Source organism: Sus scrofa, chromosome 11 (genome assembly GCF_054392235.1).
Source record: "Sus scrofa isolate SSC_HxYL_T2T_F1_AM1 chromosome 11, Sscrofa_HxYL_maternal_Yorkshire_Landrace_v2.0, whole genome shotgun sequence".
In the NCBI taxonomy this organism is placed as follows: Eukaryota; Metazoa; Chordata; class Mammalia; order Artiodactyla; family Suidae; genus Sus; species Sus scrofa.
The window spans coordinates 72,424,664-72,442,283 of record NC_139393.1 but is presented as its reverse complement, the minus strand read 5'-3'; positions in this window follow the sequence as shown (position 1 = coordinate 72,442,283).

Here is a 17,620-nt window from a genome sequence, read left to right as displayed (position 1 = left end):
CATTCATCAAAGTGCATAGCCATGAATCCTGAAGTCTTAAAACTGAGATTGACAAAGTATCCCTTGAAAGACAGAATCTTACTACAAAGAAGGAAACATTTTTAAACAGTGCTAAAAATTATCTTTTTATGTATAAAATGCCTAGGAATCTTTTCTCTAGTGGTCATCTGAGCATGGTTTTCACCTGATCACTCCTGCCAATAAAACCAAAGTAAACCAGTGAGTGTAGGAAAAATTATAAATATTGTTTGCATTTATCAACATTTATGCAACTCTTAAAATTAAGCATAGACACTCCAGTGAATAGTACCTATTCATCATGATAGTAAAAGGCTTAAAATAATGATAAAATGTTTAAATTGTGGTATATGCAGAACTAGCAATATTATTTGATTTCTAATATATAAAAATATACTGAGCTATGTTTGTCAACCAGAAAAATAATGTTTATAGAGTGCTGGACAGACCTAGAACACACTTTTGGGGGAGGTAAAGGAGATAAGAGTTGCTGATATATTAGCTATGAGGAGAGATAAATATTCAAAAGCAAGTGTGATACTTATTTTTTGCACTCAATTAAAAAAAAATAGGTAGTATTATAATTAACGAAATGAATACTTCACTATACATCCTTCTGCACTTTATAAACTTGTGCTTTTGTTTCTTTGAGAGATTTCTCAAAGTGGGATTGCTTTGTCAGAGAATGTACACATTTAAAATTTTAAGATGTATTGTCATTATTTTCCCTAAAAGTCAGGGTGATATGTATGTCTAACAATTATTTATGGACCTACATACTCACCATCACTAGATAGAATTGATTTTCATAATTTTTGCCAATCTGATGGTAAAAAAAAAAAAATTACCTTTGTAAGTCAAGTTTACTACTTGTTTGCAGGGATCTGGGGATTCTTTTTTTTTTTTTTTTTTTGGCTTTTTATCTTTTTGTCTTTTAGGGCCGCACCCATGGCATATGGAAGTTCCCAGGCTAGAGGTCGAATCAGAACTACAGCTGCCATCCTACACCACAGCCACAGCAACACAAGCAGCTCACGGCAAGGCAACACCAGATCCTTAACCCACTGAGCAAGGCCAGGGATCAAACCCGCAACCTCACCCTTCCTAGTCTGATTCATTTCCACTGCGCCATGACAGGCACTCCAATCTGGGGATTCTAATCAAACTTTGTTCTCTTTTAAAAATTTGGCTTTAAAACCATGTCCTGTCATCTGTCTGCTCATCCACCTTCTTCTGTGTTAGGCTTCAGACCACATTAATCTGCATCCTTCATTGCATCATTTTCTCTCCCTTTTGACTTTCTTGCTTCCTTCATCTCAGGGTCTTTGTAATTAATTATTTAGGGCCCACCTGGATAACCCAGGCTGTTCTTTAGCTGCAGGATCCCCCATTTACTCACATCTGCTGAATCTCTTTTGCCACATAAGATAACGTTGTCAGGGGAACAGAACGTAGATATTGGGGTGGGGGGGCAGAGAACACTATTCATCTTAACATGATACTCCCCCCACTTTAGGAGATAGACCTTAATTCCCTCTCCCTTAAAGATGGACTTAATGACTAACTTAAAAGACTAAAGTGTGGAAAGGGTGGAGTGGAATAACTTCACAGTGGAGAAATTGGCAAACACTACCTTGGCCAGGGGGTCAAGGTTAACGTTACAAAGTTAAGTTGTATTGATCCCATGTCCCGCCTGATACGATGTCATGAGAAGGTCACGTCACCTCTATGGCATTCTTTCCAATAGTCTAAACATGAAGAACATTTCATGTAAACCAAAATTGAGGGACTGTCTATTAAATATTTGATCAGTACTCCTTGAAACTGTCAAGATTATGAAAAACAAGACGAAGAAGGTACAACAGATCAGAGGAAACTTAAGGAGACAAGATGACAGTGAAATGTGTGGTTGAACAAGCTCCATAAATAGATAACAGATGTTACTGGGAAAACTACTGAAATCCAAATGAAGACTCGAGTTTTGTTCATAGTAATGGACCATTAACGTTAATTTTGACTAATGTACTATGATTATGTAAGATGTTAGCAATAGGGTAAAATAAATGTTTAGGACCTCTCTGTAGTATTCTTGCAGCTTTCCTCTAAAATTATTTCCAAAATAAAGTTTACTTTATTATGAAGGGCCTAAATAATTTTAAATCCACTGTAACGAGTGTTTGTCTCAAATGAGTTTTTCTGCATCGAAACTGCCTCTTTTACTTGCAGAAGAGTAGAATTAGCAGTTTACAGAGATGTTTCTTTAGTTGTCTAAAACCAGCTGCTTTTTTTTTTCCATTTTTCCTCTCTTTTCCCTTCTCTTGAGAAATTACTTGATTTAAAAAAATAATCTGTTGTTAGGTACACACTCTAGGAATATTAAAATATTCTATCAAAATGTCCACAAGAGGAAGTTCATAAACAGTACTTTTTTTTTTTTTTTTTGTCTTTTTGCCTTTTCTTGAGCTGCTCCCTCGGCATATGGAGGTTGCCAGGCTAGGGGTCGAATCAGAGCTGTAGCCACCGGCCTACACCACAGCCACAGCAACGCAAGATCTGAGCCGAATCTGCTACCTACACCACAGCTCACGGCAACACCGGATCCTTAGCCCACTGAGCAAGGCCAGAGAAGGAACCCACAACCTCATGGTTCCTAGTCCGGATTCATTAACCACTGCGCCATGAAGAGAACTCCCAAACTGTACTTATTCAAAAAATATTAACAAGCGCATGTAAATAATAGCCTGTTACAATAATTTTGAGATAAAAATTTCGAAGCATGACTTAAAGATTCTTTGAGATTTGGTTCCGGAATGCAGGGTTTAAATTTGTATGTTTAAAGGCTCATATACGATCTCTGATGAACAGGTGAAACTTTGGATAATTGGAATGAGTTAATATTGATTTAAAGACAGCTCTCTTGTCCACCTTCATGTTCACTGCAGCATTATTTACAAGAGCCGAGACGTGGAAACAACCTAAGTGTCTATCAACAGGTGAATGGATAAAGAAAATGAGATATATATTAGTATTCATTTGAAAAGAAGGAAATCCTGCCTTTTGAGGCAAATTGAATGGACCTTGAGAGCATCATGCCAAGTGAAATTAGCCAGACAGAAAAAGACAATATATTATCTCATATGTGGAATCTAAAAAAGTGAACTTAACAGATGCAAACAACAGACTGCTAGTTGCCAGAGGTGTGGGTGGGAGAGGATTGGGAAACGGGTAAGGGTGGTCAAAAGGTCCAAACTTCCAACTACAAGGTAAATAGGTCCTGGTAATATAAGGTACGGCATGGTGACTGTAGGTAACAATACCGTATGTACTGTACTGTATGTTTGAAAGTTGTTAAGAAAGTAGATCTTCAAAAAAATGAGTTCCTGTCGTGGCTCAGTGGAAACAAATCTGACTAGTATTCGAGAGGATGCAGGTTTGATCCCTGGCCTCGCTCAGTGGGTGAAGGATCTGGAGTTGCCATGAGCTGTGGTGTATGTAGGTCGCAGGCGTGGCTCAGATCTCGAGTTGCTGTGGCTGTGGTTAGGCTGGCAGCTACAGTTCCAGTTTGACCCCTAGCCTGGGGTCAAACCCATATGCCGTGGGTGCGGCCCTAAAAAAGCAAAAAAAGAAGGAAAGTAGATCTCAAAGTTCTCATCATAAGAAAAAAAATTGTAAATGTGTAGTGATGAATGTTAACTTATTGTGATAATCATTTTGCAACATATATATATATCAAACTATCATATTGAACACCTAAAACTAATGCAATGCTATATGTCATATCTCAAAAAATTAGAGATAGCTCTATGTCTTCTCCAGATTTTATTATATATTTTTTTATATTTTATATACAATGGGTATATGCTTCAAAACTTAAACCTTTGAAATGTCTAAGTTAACTAAATAAAATTATAACCAATGGCTTGAAAAATTCTTATGAAATTTCTATAACATAAGTTGTAAGGGCTTAATTATTATTTTTCCAGATACTTATTTTCCAGATCCTTGCATTAAATGTAAATGCTAAACACAATATTTAAATAGATTGTCAAAACAGATAGTGAAAAAAATAACTTGAATCAGCTATAAATTGTCTGCAAGGAAGATAAAACTTCACACTGTGGTCAAGTCATTTCAGCAAAGATGCCAAGACAGTTCAATGGAGAAAATGTAGTCACTTCACCAAATAGTGCTGGGACAACTGGATGTCTAAATGCAAGAGAGTGAAAATGGACCGTTTCCTTAGACCACATACAAAGATAACGCAAATTGGATGATAGTCCTGAATGTAAAATCTAAAACTACAAAACTCTTAGAAGAAAACAGGAGTAATCTTCATAATCTTGGGTTGAATAAAACTTGCTTAGACACAGCACCAGAAACACAAGCACAGAGGAAAAATTGGATAGGGTGAATGTCGTGGAGTTCCCGCTGTGGTGCAACAGGATTGATTGGCAGTGTCTTGGAAGCGCTGGGACACAGGTTCAATCCCTGGCCTTGCACAGTGGGTTAAGGATCCTGCATTGCTGCAGCTGAGGTCACAACTGTGGCTCAGATCTGATCACTGGCCCAGGAACTACATATGCTGAGGGCAGCCAAAAAAGAGAATGTCATGAAAGTTTAGAATTTATTTTTCTTTTTGGCCGTGCCCATGGCATGTGTAAGTTACTGGGCCAGCAATTGAACCCCAAGCCACAGCAGTGACAATGTCAGATCCTTAACCCCCTGCACCAGCAGGGGAACTCCAAAATTTAGAATTTGTGCTTCAAAGGACACCATCAAGAAAATGAAAACAGTGCACAGAACTGGAAAACTGCAAATCATATTTGATAAGAGACTTGTATCCAGAATACATAAAGAACTCTTAAGAAAATCCTGGAGTTCCCGTCGTGGCGCAGTAGTTAACGAATCCGACTAGGAACCATGAGGTTGTGGGTTCGGTCCCTGCCCTTGCTCAGTGGGTTAACGATCCGGCGTTGCCGTGAGCTGTGGTGTAGGTTGCAGACGCGGCTCGGATCCCGAGTTGCTGTGGCTCTGGCGTAGGCCGGTGGCTACAGCTCTGATTCGACCCCTAGCCTGGGAACCTCCATATGCCGCGGGAGCGGCCCAAGAAATAGCAACAACAACAACAACAACAACAACAAAAGACAAAAAGACAAAAAAAAAAAAAGAAAATCCTGCTGTGGCTCAGTGGTAACAAACCTGACTAGTATCCAGGAGAACACCGGTTCAACCCTGGTCCCACTCAGTGAGTTAAAAGTTCCAGCACTGCAGTGAGCTGTGGTGTAGGGTGCAGATGTAGCTTGGATCCTGTGTTGCTGTGGCTGTGGCGTAAGCCAGGGGCTGCATCTCAGATTCGACACCTAGCCAGGGAATTTCCAAATGCCACAGGTGTGGCTCTAAAAAACAAAGACAAAAAAAAAAAACAAAAACAAAAACAAAACAAAAAAACCTCTTAGAACTCAAAAATAAAAAGACAACCTAATAAAGTGAGCAAAGGAACTGAATAGATTTTTTTTCCAAAGAAGATATACAAGTGACCAATAATTACAAGAAAAGATGCTCCACATTGCTAGCCTTTAGGAAAGTATAAATCAAAATGACAATGAAGTACCAGTTCATACCCACTGGGACAGCTGTAATCAAGATGAGCATTAGCAAGAGTTCGTCAGGGCATGGAGACATGGAAACACTTGTACTGCTCTTGGGATGTAAAATGGTACAGCCACTTTTTCATTTTTTTGTCTTTTTGCCATTTCTTGGGCCGCTCCCTCGGCATATGAAGGTTCCCAGGCTAGAGGTCTAATTGGAGCTGTAGCCGCCAGCCTATGCCACAGCCACAGCAACCTGGGATCCGAGCTGAGTCTGCAACCCACACCACAGCTCATGGCAAGGCCAGATCCTTAACCCACTAAGCAAGGCCAGGAATCGAACCCACAACCTCATGGTTCCTAGTCAGATTTGTTAACCGCTGAGCCACGACGGGAACTCCAGTACAGTCACTTTAGAAAATAGTTAAACATCCAACTGTTAAACATAGAGTTACCATGTGATCCAGCAATTCCACTCTTAGGTACCCAGTTAAAAAAACTGAAAACATGTTCACATAAAACATGTTACACAAACATTCCTAGCTATTACATGTTTATAAGAGTAAAAAAGTGGAAAGAATCCAGGTATCCATCAACAAGAAAATGGGTGAACTGTGCTAAAATCATACAATAGTATTTGACTATAAAAAGGAGTGGAGTACCGATGCATGCTGCAACATGGATGAACCCCGACAAATACTATGCTAAGTGAAAGAAGATGGTCAGAAAAGTCCACAAATTGTATGCTTCCGTTTGTGTGAAATGTGCAGAGTCGGTAATTCCATGCAGGCAGAAAGATTAGTGGTAACCTGGGGCTCGGAGTAGGGATGACTGCTAGTGAGCATAGGGTTGATGGGATGATGAAATGTTCTAAAATTAGGTAGACATGATGGTTACACACATCTTCACATAAAACTGAAAACCGAGGGGTCAGAAAGGGAGGGAGCACCAGGCCATAATAAGTCCTGACACCGTCCTGGCACCCTTTGCTCTGGAATCCATCTTTGCCAAAAAATACACATGCATGTCAGGGAGTGTCCTGCATCCAGTCAGGTGTGAGAAATACAAGATAATTGGCCAAAGGAAAACAAAGACTTGGAAGAACGATGCTATACAAGTGATTTAAATCACCTCTTTGGCACGCTCTTACTCAGGGGACAGCTGCACCTACATGCCTCTTTAGGGGGTATATTACTTTGCTTCTGACTTAAATAAACTACTCCTCTGTGTGCTCTCCCACATGCTGTACTGTGACTCCAACAATAAACTTTATACCTGTTTTTACAGCCTTTGCCTCCTTGAAACATTCTTGCTTTCAACAGGGGGCAAGAATCAGGGCAATTCTGCTTCCAGCCTCAGTTAGTCTAGTGGCTAGGACTCCTGGTTTTCAACCTGACTGCCCAGGATCAATTCCTGAGCAGAAAATTAAGATCTCGCTTCAAGCTATCACTCACTGCTGCCTCTCTTGAAAGACACCACAAAATCATGTGTAAGCAGAAGCCAGGGGAAGGCCAGCCTCTCTTTTAGATCTAGGAAGGGACCAAAAGTAATCCAGAGACAGTTTCCTTATTCTCCTGGGTGCCTGACCACACCAGCAGCAGCTCTGCGTACATGCGGCTGCTTGTTTACATGGAATGGTAGAAACCTGGGAATAGGGAAGCAAGCTGCTCCTGGCTGGCTCTGCAGTTTCAGCCTGGAACTAGCAATATAGAACAAAAGGGAGGAAGCAAAAAGAAAAAAGAAGTGGACATGCAAGCAAGTAAACAAAAATTGACCTTTCTACTCCAAATGGAACTGCAAAATGAAACATCAAAACGTGTCAAGAAATCTAAAGCTAAGAAAGACCGACAACCAAATCAACAACTAAACTTGAACTCACTTAAGAGGAAATTCATTGTCTAAACTAACAATGCTTACAGACAGAAATGTGGAAATCACATCCACAATTACAAGAAAGAATGAAATAAAATTGACATAAGGAAACAAGAATGGATGTTAAAAAAATAATTGTATTACTTGCCTAGGGCTGCCATAAAAAATTACCATAACCTGGGCGGTTTCGTTAGACAGGTTGGTTTGCCCACTTGCAGCAAACTGAAATGCTGAGACACTGAGGTTTGCAACAAATAATCCGCTTATTTGCTGGACAGCCAAGTAAAGCACGAACAACTTTCAGACCTGTCTCCCAAGGTCGAGGGGCTGGGATATTTAAGGGATAAAGAAGCAGCGTGTTCTGATGCATGGAGAGTGTGGGGAAAGGTGATTGGAAATAAGAAAAAGGCGAGATTAATGTCTTTCTGTCCAGGTGTAACTAAACTACAGGCTCCTTCATAGGATGTATGCTCAGAAATGGCAGCGAATGCTTGTTCTGAGGGGGAAGTTTGGGGCCCTCTGACCTCAAAAGTCATGAAGCAGACACAGGCGGGTGCATGCCCAGTTGAAAGATAGCTGGTCCTAACCTGTCCTAACCAGCTCACAAGCCAACTAGACACAGCTGATTCTAAGTTCTTGAAAAACAGCTGGGGCAAACATCTGGTTTAGGTTAAGTGCTGCTTGGAGAACATGCAAAGATTGTGTAGCAACAATTAAAAGGACCCTGACCGACTAAGGCAGGTTACAGGTGTAATGCATTTAACCCATGATTTCAGGTTGTGAGTTTGTTTGTTTTGGCTGCACCCAAGGCCCATGGACATTCCCAGGCCAGGGATCCAATCTAAGCCACAGCTGCAGCAACACTGTGAGGGAGTGGCAAAGATGTATGAAGCATCCAAACCCAAAAGCTAGGTACTGATAGATGTTATAAAATAGACAAAAACAGAGCAAGCTAAAAAAAAAAAAAGATAAAAGATGTACATTAGCATTTAAAGGGTGACATACAACTTACAAATATGGTAGAGATGTTTTAATGTGTAAAACAAAACATTGAAGGTCTTTATACCAATAAGTTTGAAAACAGATGAAGGAGTTCCTGTCGTGGCTCAGGGACCACGAGGTTTCCGGTTCGAACCCTGGCCTCGCCCCGTGGGTTGAGGTCCAGCATTGCCGTGAGCTGTGGTGTGGGTCACAGGCACAGCTTGGATCCAGAGTTGCTATAGCTCTGGCATAGGCCAGTGGCTACAGCTCAATTAGGCCCTAGCCTGGGAACCTCCATATGCCCCAGGTGCAGCCCTAGAAAAGACAGGAAAAAAAAAAAAAAGAAAGAAAGAAAGAAAATAGAGATGAAAAGAAAAATAGGATGTTTGAATAAGCCAAGAGCTATTAAAGAAAATAAATGAGTCATTGTGCATCCTGCTCCAAAAACCACCTGCCTCTCACAGATTTGTAGTCCCTATTTTATACAAAGTATTTCAGAGTATCTTTGTTTTGTTTGCTTTTTTAGGGCCACACCTCCCAGGCTAGGGGTCAAATCTGAGCTGCAGCTGCCAGCTTATGCCACAGCCACAGCCATGCCATATCCGAGCCTCATCTGCAAGCTACACCACAGCTCATAGCAACTCGGGTTCCTTAACCTACTGAGCAACGCCAGGGATTGAACCCGCATCCTCATTAATATTAGTTGGGTTTGTAACCTGCTGAGCCACAAGAGGAACGCCCCCAAGTATTTTTTTTCTAGTGAAAATTTCTCCAACTCAATTTAAAAGATTTGATGCTAGAACTGGAAAGAAAAGAAAACCATGAAGTGAATTATGAGGATAAATAAAGCAGTCTTAGATGGGATATTTCTAAATGCAATTCAACAGTTTAGAAAGATAACCAAGAAGAACTTATCCAAGGATACAAAGACAGACCAAGATTGAAACATCTTTTAATGAAATACATCAAATTAACAGGTAGATGAAAAATTATTTTAAAAGATTCAATCCTTAGAGAAAATACAGCATTCGTCCATGTTTAAAAGGAAAAAAAATCTCAGCAAAAACGGGGAGCAAACTGCTTTAACTTGGTACCTGGGATTTATCAAAATTCCTATTTTCAGGATAATGGTGTCAAATCATGTCATTTCCTCTTCGAAATCACCCAAAGCCACCACAACCAATAAGAAGCAGAATAGCAGGTGACAACTTCAACCAAGTGGAGGAGACTGGAAACTCCAGTTCCCAAAGTAAGTGGGAGGGATGTCAAACAGGAGAGGAATCGGAGAGAGGTGCCTGCTCACGCTCAGCTCAGAAAAAGGCAGTGAGCTACTCCTCCAAGTGTTGTGGACCTGGGTTCTTGGACCCTTTAATCAATAGACATTAGATAAGACCCCAGACTAGGAATTCAGGTAAAGCTTTATTGGGACTCCTGCTATATAGTACAAGGCTGTGAAAACAAGAAACAAGTGCCCTTGCTTGCCCCCTGATGTGGGGTGGCGAGGTGAGCTCCTTTCTTAAATAGGGCAAGGGAGAAGGTGGATGGGTGGGTTGGGTCCAGGGGGTGGTCTGCCCACATCCTTGGTGGCGCTGTGTGCAGAGATGGCACCTCAGAATCAGCAGTTGGGTTCTGGCCTTTTTGTATCTTACTGCCCCTATTTCACCCACACTCTGCCTGCATACAGTTATTTTCAGTCGCACATAATCTCTGTACTCTGTTGCTGGAGGAGGCACTTGTCCAGGTGCAAACATTCTAGTAAAGGGTGCCAGGTCCCAGCCTGCCTCAAAGGTTAAAGGCCTACCCTGCAGGGAAAAACCCAAATATCTTTCTTTTTTTTTTTTTTTTTTTTTTTGTCTTTTTGTCTTTTTGCCATTCCTAGGGCCGCTCCTGCGGCATATGGAGTTTCCCAGGCTAGGGGTCTAATCGGAGCTGTAGCTGCCAGCCTACGCCAGAGCCATAGCAACGTGGGATCTGAGCCGCCTCTACAACCTACACTGTAGCTCATGGCAACGCCAGATCCTTTAATCCACTGATCAAGGCCGGGGACCGAACCCGCAACCTCATGGTTCCTAGTTGGATTCCTTAACCACTGCGCCACAACAGGAACTCCCCAAATATCTTTCTTTTGTGTTTTGCCACACCCACAGCATATGCAAGTCCCCTGGCCAGAGATCGCATCTGAGCCAACGCTGCGACCTACGCCACAACTACAGCAACACCAGAACCTTAACCTGAGCCACAGGAGGAGCTCCAAAAAACCCACATATCTTGTTTGGAACAAGAAGAATGAGATGCACTGGTTGGGGACAGAATCTATGTAGGTTCCAAGAGCAAACCATACAGGCCTGAAAGATGATTCGCTTATTTATTATTATCTCCAGGAAGCAATTTACCCCAAGAGAAGCTTGACATGATAAACAGCCTTGTGGCTACCTGTCTCCCTTTGCAAAGGAAAAATAAAAGCTAGATTAATTTATACAAAAATTTGGATTATAGAAAATATGGCAAGTGTTGAACATAGCCCAATCTCTTCCTCTGTACAAACTTTCTACAAAAACAGTTTTAGGCAAAAATCACAAATAAGTAGGGCGTTCCCAGTGTGGCTCAGCAGAAACAAATCTGACTAGTAACCATGAGGACACAGGTTCGATCCCTGACATAGCTCAGTGGGTCCAGGACCTGGCATTGCCGCAAGCTGCAGCATAGGTCACAGATGCAGTTCAGATCTGGCATTCCCGAGGCTGTGGTGTAGGCTGACATCTACAGCTCTGATTCAACCCCTAACCTGGGAACTTCCATATGCCTCGGGGGCAGCCCTAAGAAGACGAAAAAAAAAAAAAAAAAGTAAGTAGAGTTGACTTGTGAGCAATGGGAGTTTGAAGTACCTGGGTCCTCTTATTCGTGGATATTTTTCTTTTTTCCTTTTTATGGCTTCACCTGTGGCATACGGAAGTTCCCAGTCCTGGGTCGAATTGGAGCTGCAGCTACAGTCTGTACCACAGTCATGGCAACACTGGATTCAAGCTGCATCTGTGTGACCTATGCCACAGATTTTGGCAATGCCAGATCCTTCACCCACAGGCTAGGGATTGAAACCACGTCCTCACAGAGACAACCTGGGGTCCTTAATCTGCTAAGCCACAATGGGAACTCCTATTTTTCAATACTAAATGCTACAGAACTACTTGACCCAACATCAGTTGAATCTGCAGAAGCAGACGAACCACGCATATGGAAGGACATTTATAAACTGTACTCGGATTATTAACTCCTGGCATTGTTCAAAAGTCAACTGTAATCCAAAAGGACAGAATGGAGGAGTTCCCATTGTGGCTCAGCAGAAACGAATCTGACTAGTATCCATGAAGACGCAGGTTTGATCCCTGGCTTTGCTCAGTGGGTTAAGGATCCGGCATTGCCGTGAGCTGTGGTGCAGGTTACAGATGTGGCTTGGATTCCGAGTTGCTGTGGCTGTGGTGTAGGCCAGTGGCTACAGCTCCAATTTGACTCCTAGCCCTGGGAACCTCCATATGCCGAGGGTGCGGCCCTAAAAAGACAATTAAAAAAAAAAAAAAAAAAAAAGGACAGAATGGAATAGTCAATAATGACATGAAAAGGTGCTCAACAGGATTTGTCATCAGGAAAATGCAAATTAAAGCCACAATGAAATACCTCTACACACCCACCAGAAGGACTTACAATGAAAAACAATTGCTAATACCGTGTTGCAACCATTTGGCACAACTGAAACGCTCACACATTGTGGCGGGTGTATGAAATGGTACAACCACTTTGGAAAACTGTTAACGTGGTAAAAAGTTAAACCTATATCTACTCCTTGACCTAGAAATTCTATTCCTAGGTATTGATCCTAGAGAAATAAAAACATATGTTCACAAAAAGCCTGGTACAATAATGTTCATAGCAGCTTTATTTATAATAGCCACGACATCAACGGAAAATGTCTTTTAAAAAAAGACTGTGATAAATTCATTTATGCAATGATTCTTTTTTATTTTTTTGGTCACATCCACAGCATATGGAAGTTCCCAGGCCAGGGATCGAATCCGAGCCACAGCTGCAACCTATGCCACTGTTGCAGCAACACAAGATCCTGAGCCCACTGCACAAAGCAGGAACTGCCAGTTTTATTGTATTGTATTTTTTATTTCTTTATTTTTGTTGCTGTTTAGACCTGCACCCACAGCATATGGAGGTTCACAGGCTAGGGGTCTAATCAGAGCTACAGCTACTGGCCTACCCCAAGCCACAGCAACATCAGATTTGATGTTGCCACCTAATATCACAGCTCATGGCAGCGCCAGATCCTTAACGCATTAAGCAAGGCCAGGGATCAAACCCACAACCTCATGGTTCCTAGTTGGATTTGCTTCTGCTGTGCCACAACAGGAACTCCAGAACTCTCAATTTTAAAATGCAAACACATTGTACACCACGTGCAATTTTTCCTAATACAAAGAGTGTTCTTTTAGTCTACAGATTTGAGTCCTCCTTTCTTCTTAAAAATTTTCTTATATATTTTTGGTACATTTATTTGTTCTTTTGCCTTGTGTCCATTTTCTCCTTTGGGAACTCTGAAATGTGTATATAATTGCATACTGTTTGCCTGTCTTTCACACCAATTCTTTTTCTGCCAATCTTTATTTTAATAAACTTTTAGAATGAGGGTCAGTCATTTCTAAACATTCAATGCCATAAGATAATTGAGCAAAACTTATTTAAGAATAAAGGCCACAGAGCAGCACTTTGGGATAGGCAAAACACTAGAAGTTTGGGATAGGCAAAACACTAAGATGTTGTTCCATGAGTCAGTCTTTTTTTTTTTTTTTTTTTTTGGTCTTTTTAGGTCTTTTCACCCATGGCGCGTGGAAGTTCCCAGGCGAGGGGTAGAATCAGGATTACAGCTGCTGGCCTACACCACTGCCACAGCAACACAGAATCCGTGCCATGCCTGGCACCTACACCACAGCTCACCACAATGCCAGATCCTTAACCCACTGAGCGAGGCCAGGGATCCAACCTGCGTTCTCATGGATACTAGTCAGGTTTGTTAACCACAGAGCCACAATGGGAACTCCCCATGAGTCATTCTTGAAGAAGTTTTTTTCTGGACTCATAGATCATTATATTTGCTTCCAAGAAAAATAGTCTCATGGGGCTGCACTTTTCCCACCCCGCTTTGTCACAATCCTGAATCTGTGGTCCTCCCACAGATCTAAGTGGATTCATCACTGTCATGGTCCCTATTTTGATAGCTAGCTAATATAATAATAAAGATTCTATTTCAAAAGAATTGTTTTTACACAGATTTGTTTTTCCTAACCTTTGACATAATTTTAGATTCAAATGTTACAAGGCTGTTCTCCCTTTCCTCCTTAGCTTCTAGAGTTATTTTGAATTCATTTAATGAGACGAGACTGGGAACTGCAGCATCCATCTTCCGCCACAAGGAGGTAGGACACATCCAGGACTGAGCTGGAAGACGCTTGGGTGCCTGATAACTACGTGAAGCTGCCATGCAGACCCACACTGCCTCTCTCTGGACTTCCTTTACATGAGACAAATGAATTTATAGCCTTTTTGTTTTTTAAGTTACAAAGCTAGTACCAAATCTCCTCATAGACGCTTCATCCAGAGTCCCCAGTTTGCTGTATTTATTTGTGTTCTCATTTCCCCATTCTCCGTCTGTCTCTCCTAATCTATTTGGAAGTTGCAGGCATGAGGCCCTGCATCCCTAAATACTTCAGGGTGTATTTCCTAAAAACAAAAGCATTCTTTTATATAATACAGATATCAAAATTTGGAAAATAATATTGATGCAATACTCAATATTTTTTGCATCAGATTTTATTAAAATCTTGCCATTTGACCTAATCATGTCCTTAATAGAAAAGGAGAATCCTAGATGATGAATTGTGTTCAGTTGTCATGTCTCTTAAGTTCCCTTAACTTGGAACAATACTTCATCTTTCCTTGTCCCTTTCTCTCCTTTCTTTTTCTTTCTTTTTCTTTCTTTCTTTCTTTCTTTCTTTCTTTCTTTCTTTCTTTCTTTCTTTCTTTCTTTCTTTCTCTCTTTCTCTCTTTCTCTCTTTCTTTCTTTCTTTCGTTCTTTCTGTCCTTTCTTTCTTTCTTTCTTTCTTTTTCTTTCTTCCTTCCTTCCTTTCCTTTCCTTCTTTCTTTCTTTTCTTTCTTCCTTTCTGCCTTCCTTCCTTGCTCCCTTCCTCCCTCCCTTCCTTCCTTCCCCCTGGAAGCAAGCATACAGCTCATGTAAAACATAAACAATAGACCTTTCTATCATAAATATATTCTGGGATTGTTGCTTACTTCAGCATAATCTGGTGAAAGCCATGGATACAATTTCTGCATGACAGCCACTCTGGCATTATCAGACTATATATTGGTTCCTGAGACCCATTTTGCCCATTTGGAATAAAGACTTGAGAAAGAAAGAACTTTTTTTTGGGTCTGGGATTGAACCCACACCACAGCAGCAGCCTGAGCCACAGCAGTGACAACCGTGGATCCTTAACCTGCTATGCCACCCAGGAACTACGACAAAGAGGCTTTTAAAGGGATCAGGGCCAAGGATGAGAACCAGTTCTTGAATCCTGCCTCCCCTTACCGTCCCAAGTGAAGATACAATTAGAAGGCAGGAGAAAATAGAGAGGGAAAAACTGAGCATGCAAGGGCAGGTGTTACTTCAAAGTTGGAGAAATCGTATGAAAGTGTCTGGTTTTCTACCCCTTTCTAAGCAACAATGACTGTCCTGTCTTATGGAGCTAGTTAGGATCCTAGAGTCTGAAGGAAGGAAGCTAAGATCCCAGAATCGGGATGGAGAAACTGTAGGTGATGGGGGAAGAACCTTCCTGACCAAGGGAAGTTATTCAGAGAGATTTAAAGCTGCTATCTCTTGTTCTGCCTTGCACGCATCTTCACATCCTGAGTCTTCAGTTTATGGAGAGAGAACTTTTTGAAGAAAGCACCAAGATGCCTTTCCTAAAGCCCCGATCACAGAGGAGGTGATAAAGGGAGAGAGTTGATGCTGTTCATACTAGGTGTCTGTTGCTCTTCTGCTTGGAATATCTTCCTTTTGGGACTGGCACTCCCCACTGCTGGCAGTTTTGCTGGGCACTATACTACCAATGGGTCTCTCCATCTCAGCTCCTTTTGCTGCCACTTCAGTGGGGGCCCATCAAAAACGTAAGCCAAGCCAATTGGCCCATCATATTCTCTCTTACAGGAACTTGAATCTTGAGCAGAATTACAAAGGGCTGAAGGTAGAGGAGGCTGTGGCAGTGAGATTGCCTTGAGTTACATGGACTCTGGAGCTTATCTGGTTACTGTCTGATTGTCCACTTTCCGCCTTTGATATTGTGAGCTATCCAATATCCTGCCAATAACCCCACTCCTTTCAGTCAACAGAATTGTTTTCTGTTGCTGACAAGCAGAGAATTTTAACTAACATGGAAATTGGTACCTGAGAAAAGACGCTCTTGGGGGAATGTGCAATGTTTGGAATTATTTATTTTGCTAATATGAGGTAAAAGAATCTGAAATTCCCATTAACATTCACTGGAACAATTTGTCCACTAAGGTTGGGACTAAGCAGTTGCTGCAACTGATCAATTTAAAGGGATGAAGAATGCTGGGCAGGGCGTTTCCTGGTGACCTAGTGGTTAAGGATTAGGCACTGTCACTGCTGTGGCTCAGGTTCTATCCCTACCCTGGCATGCCAAGGGCTCGGCCGGAAAAAATGCTGGACAATTAGGCATGATGATCATTTTTTCATCTTATGTATAACTTAAAGAAAGAGAACAAATCTCAAAATTTCAAAATTTCACCTTGGCGATATTCCGGTTCTTTCTGCGACTTATATTAAAAAATCAATTTTCGGAGTTCCCATCGTGGCGCAGTGGTTAACGAATCCGACTAGGAACCATGAGGTTGCGGGTTCGGTCCCTGCCCTTGCTCAGTGGGTTAACGATCCGGCGTTGCCGTGAGCTGTGGTGTAGGTTGCAGACACGGCTCAGATCCTGCATTGCTGTGGCTCTGGCGTAGGCCGGTGGCTACAGCTCCGACTGGACCCCTAGCCTGGGAACCTCCATATGCCGCGGGAGCGGCCCAAGAAATAGCAACAACAACGACAACAACAACAACAACAACAAAAAAGACCAAAAAAAAAAAAAATCAATTTTCATTTAAAGCTGTAAGACTGAGGATACAAAATCAAACTGAGAAACTGATTCTGTGAGTTGGGTTCACAGTAGTTCTCAATCTTTTCTTATGAAGGTTGGAGAACTGATCAGAAGACAGTAGATCCTGACAAGCAGAAAAGGTAACACTTAAGAGGATTCGTTAAGACTGAATGCAGTGGTTCTCAAAGTCAGGTACCCAGACCAGTGGCACCTACTGGGAGCTTGTCAGAAATGCAAATTTTCTAACTCCAGCCTAGACTTACTAAATAGAAACCCTAGGAACAGGCATGGCTCTGTGCGGTCTAAAAAGTCTACCAGCTGACTCTGATAAAGTTTGAGAGCAACTGAGGTAAAGGATCTAAAGTCTTCATCCTGAAATAACTCCTCACTCTGCTTTCTTTGGCTAAGGACGCTTTGCCACCTTGCAAGTGAGAACTAATTATTTCCCTCTCAGGAGCCAAGTCACCCTGTTGCTATGGCAACCAGAATATAAATTTAGCATGGCCTGGAGGGTAGGAAGCTTGAGTGAGACAATCCTGAACATTGGTAGGGAAGAGTTGGAAATCTAGACATTGTAGGAATTTGCTAATTTATATTCCCTCCAAAATGGCGAGAATGCTCGTGGGACTAGATTTGAGGCTGCTAGATCAAGGAGCGTGGTCTGTATTTTGGATCAGATTTGAGCCCTTCTCAGAGATTTTCTGTTCAGGGTGTGACACGATGGGGGAAAGACTTCCATGTAAACGTGAACTGAACTTTGTCCCACAATCAATTACATCTTCAAAGTCAAAAATCCCTTAACAAGTGAAGCAATGCATTCGAAGACTTCAGGAAGAGGAAATAAAGGATTGGATAATTTATGCTCATCTAGTCTAAGTGAGGTGGGAGATAGATAGGCCCCAGGCTGAGCAGCTACAACTGGTTTACAAGTGAGATGACAGGCCA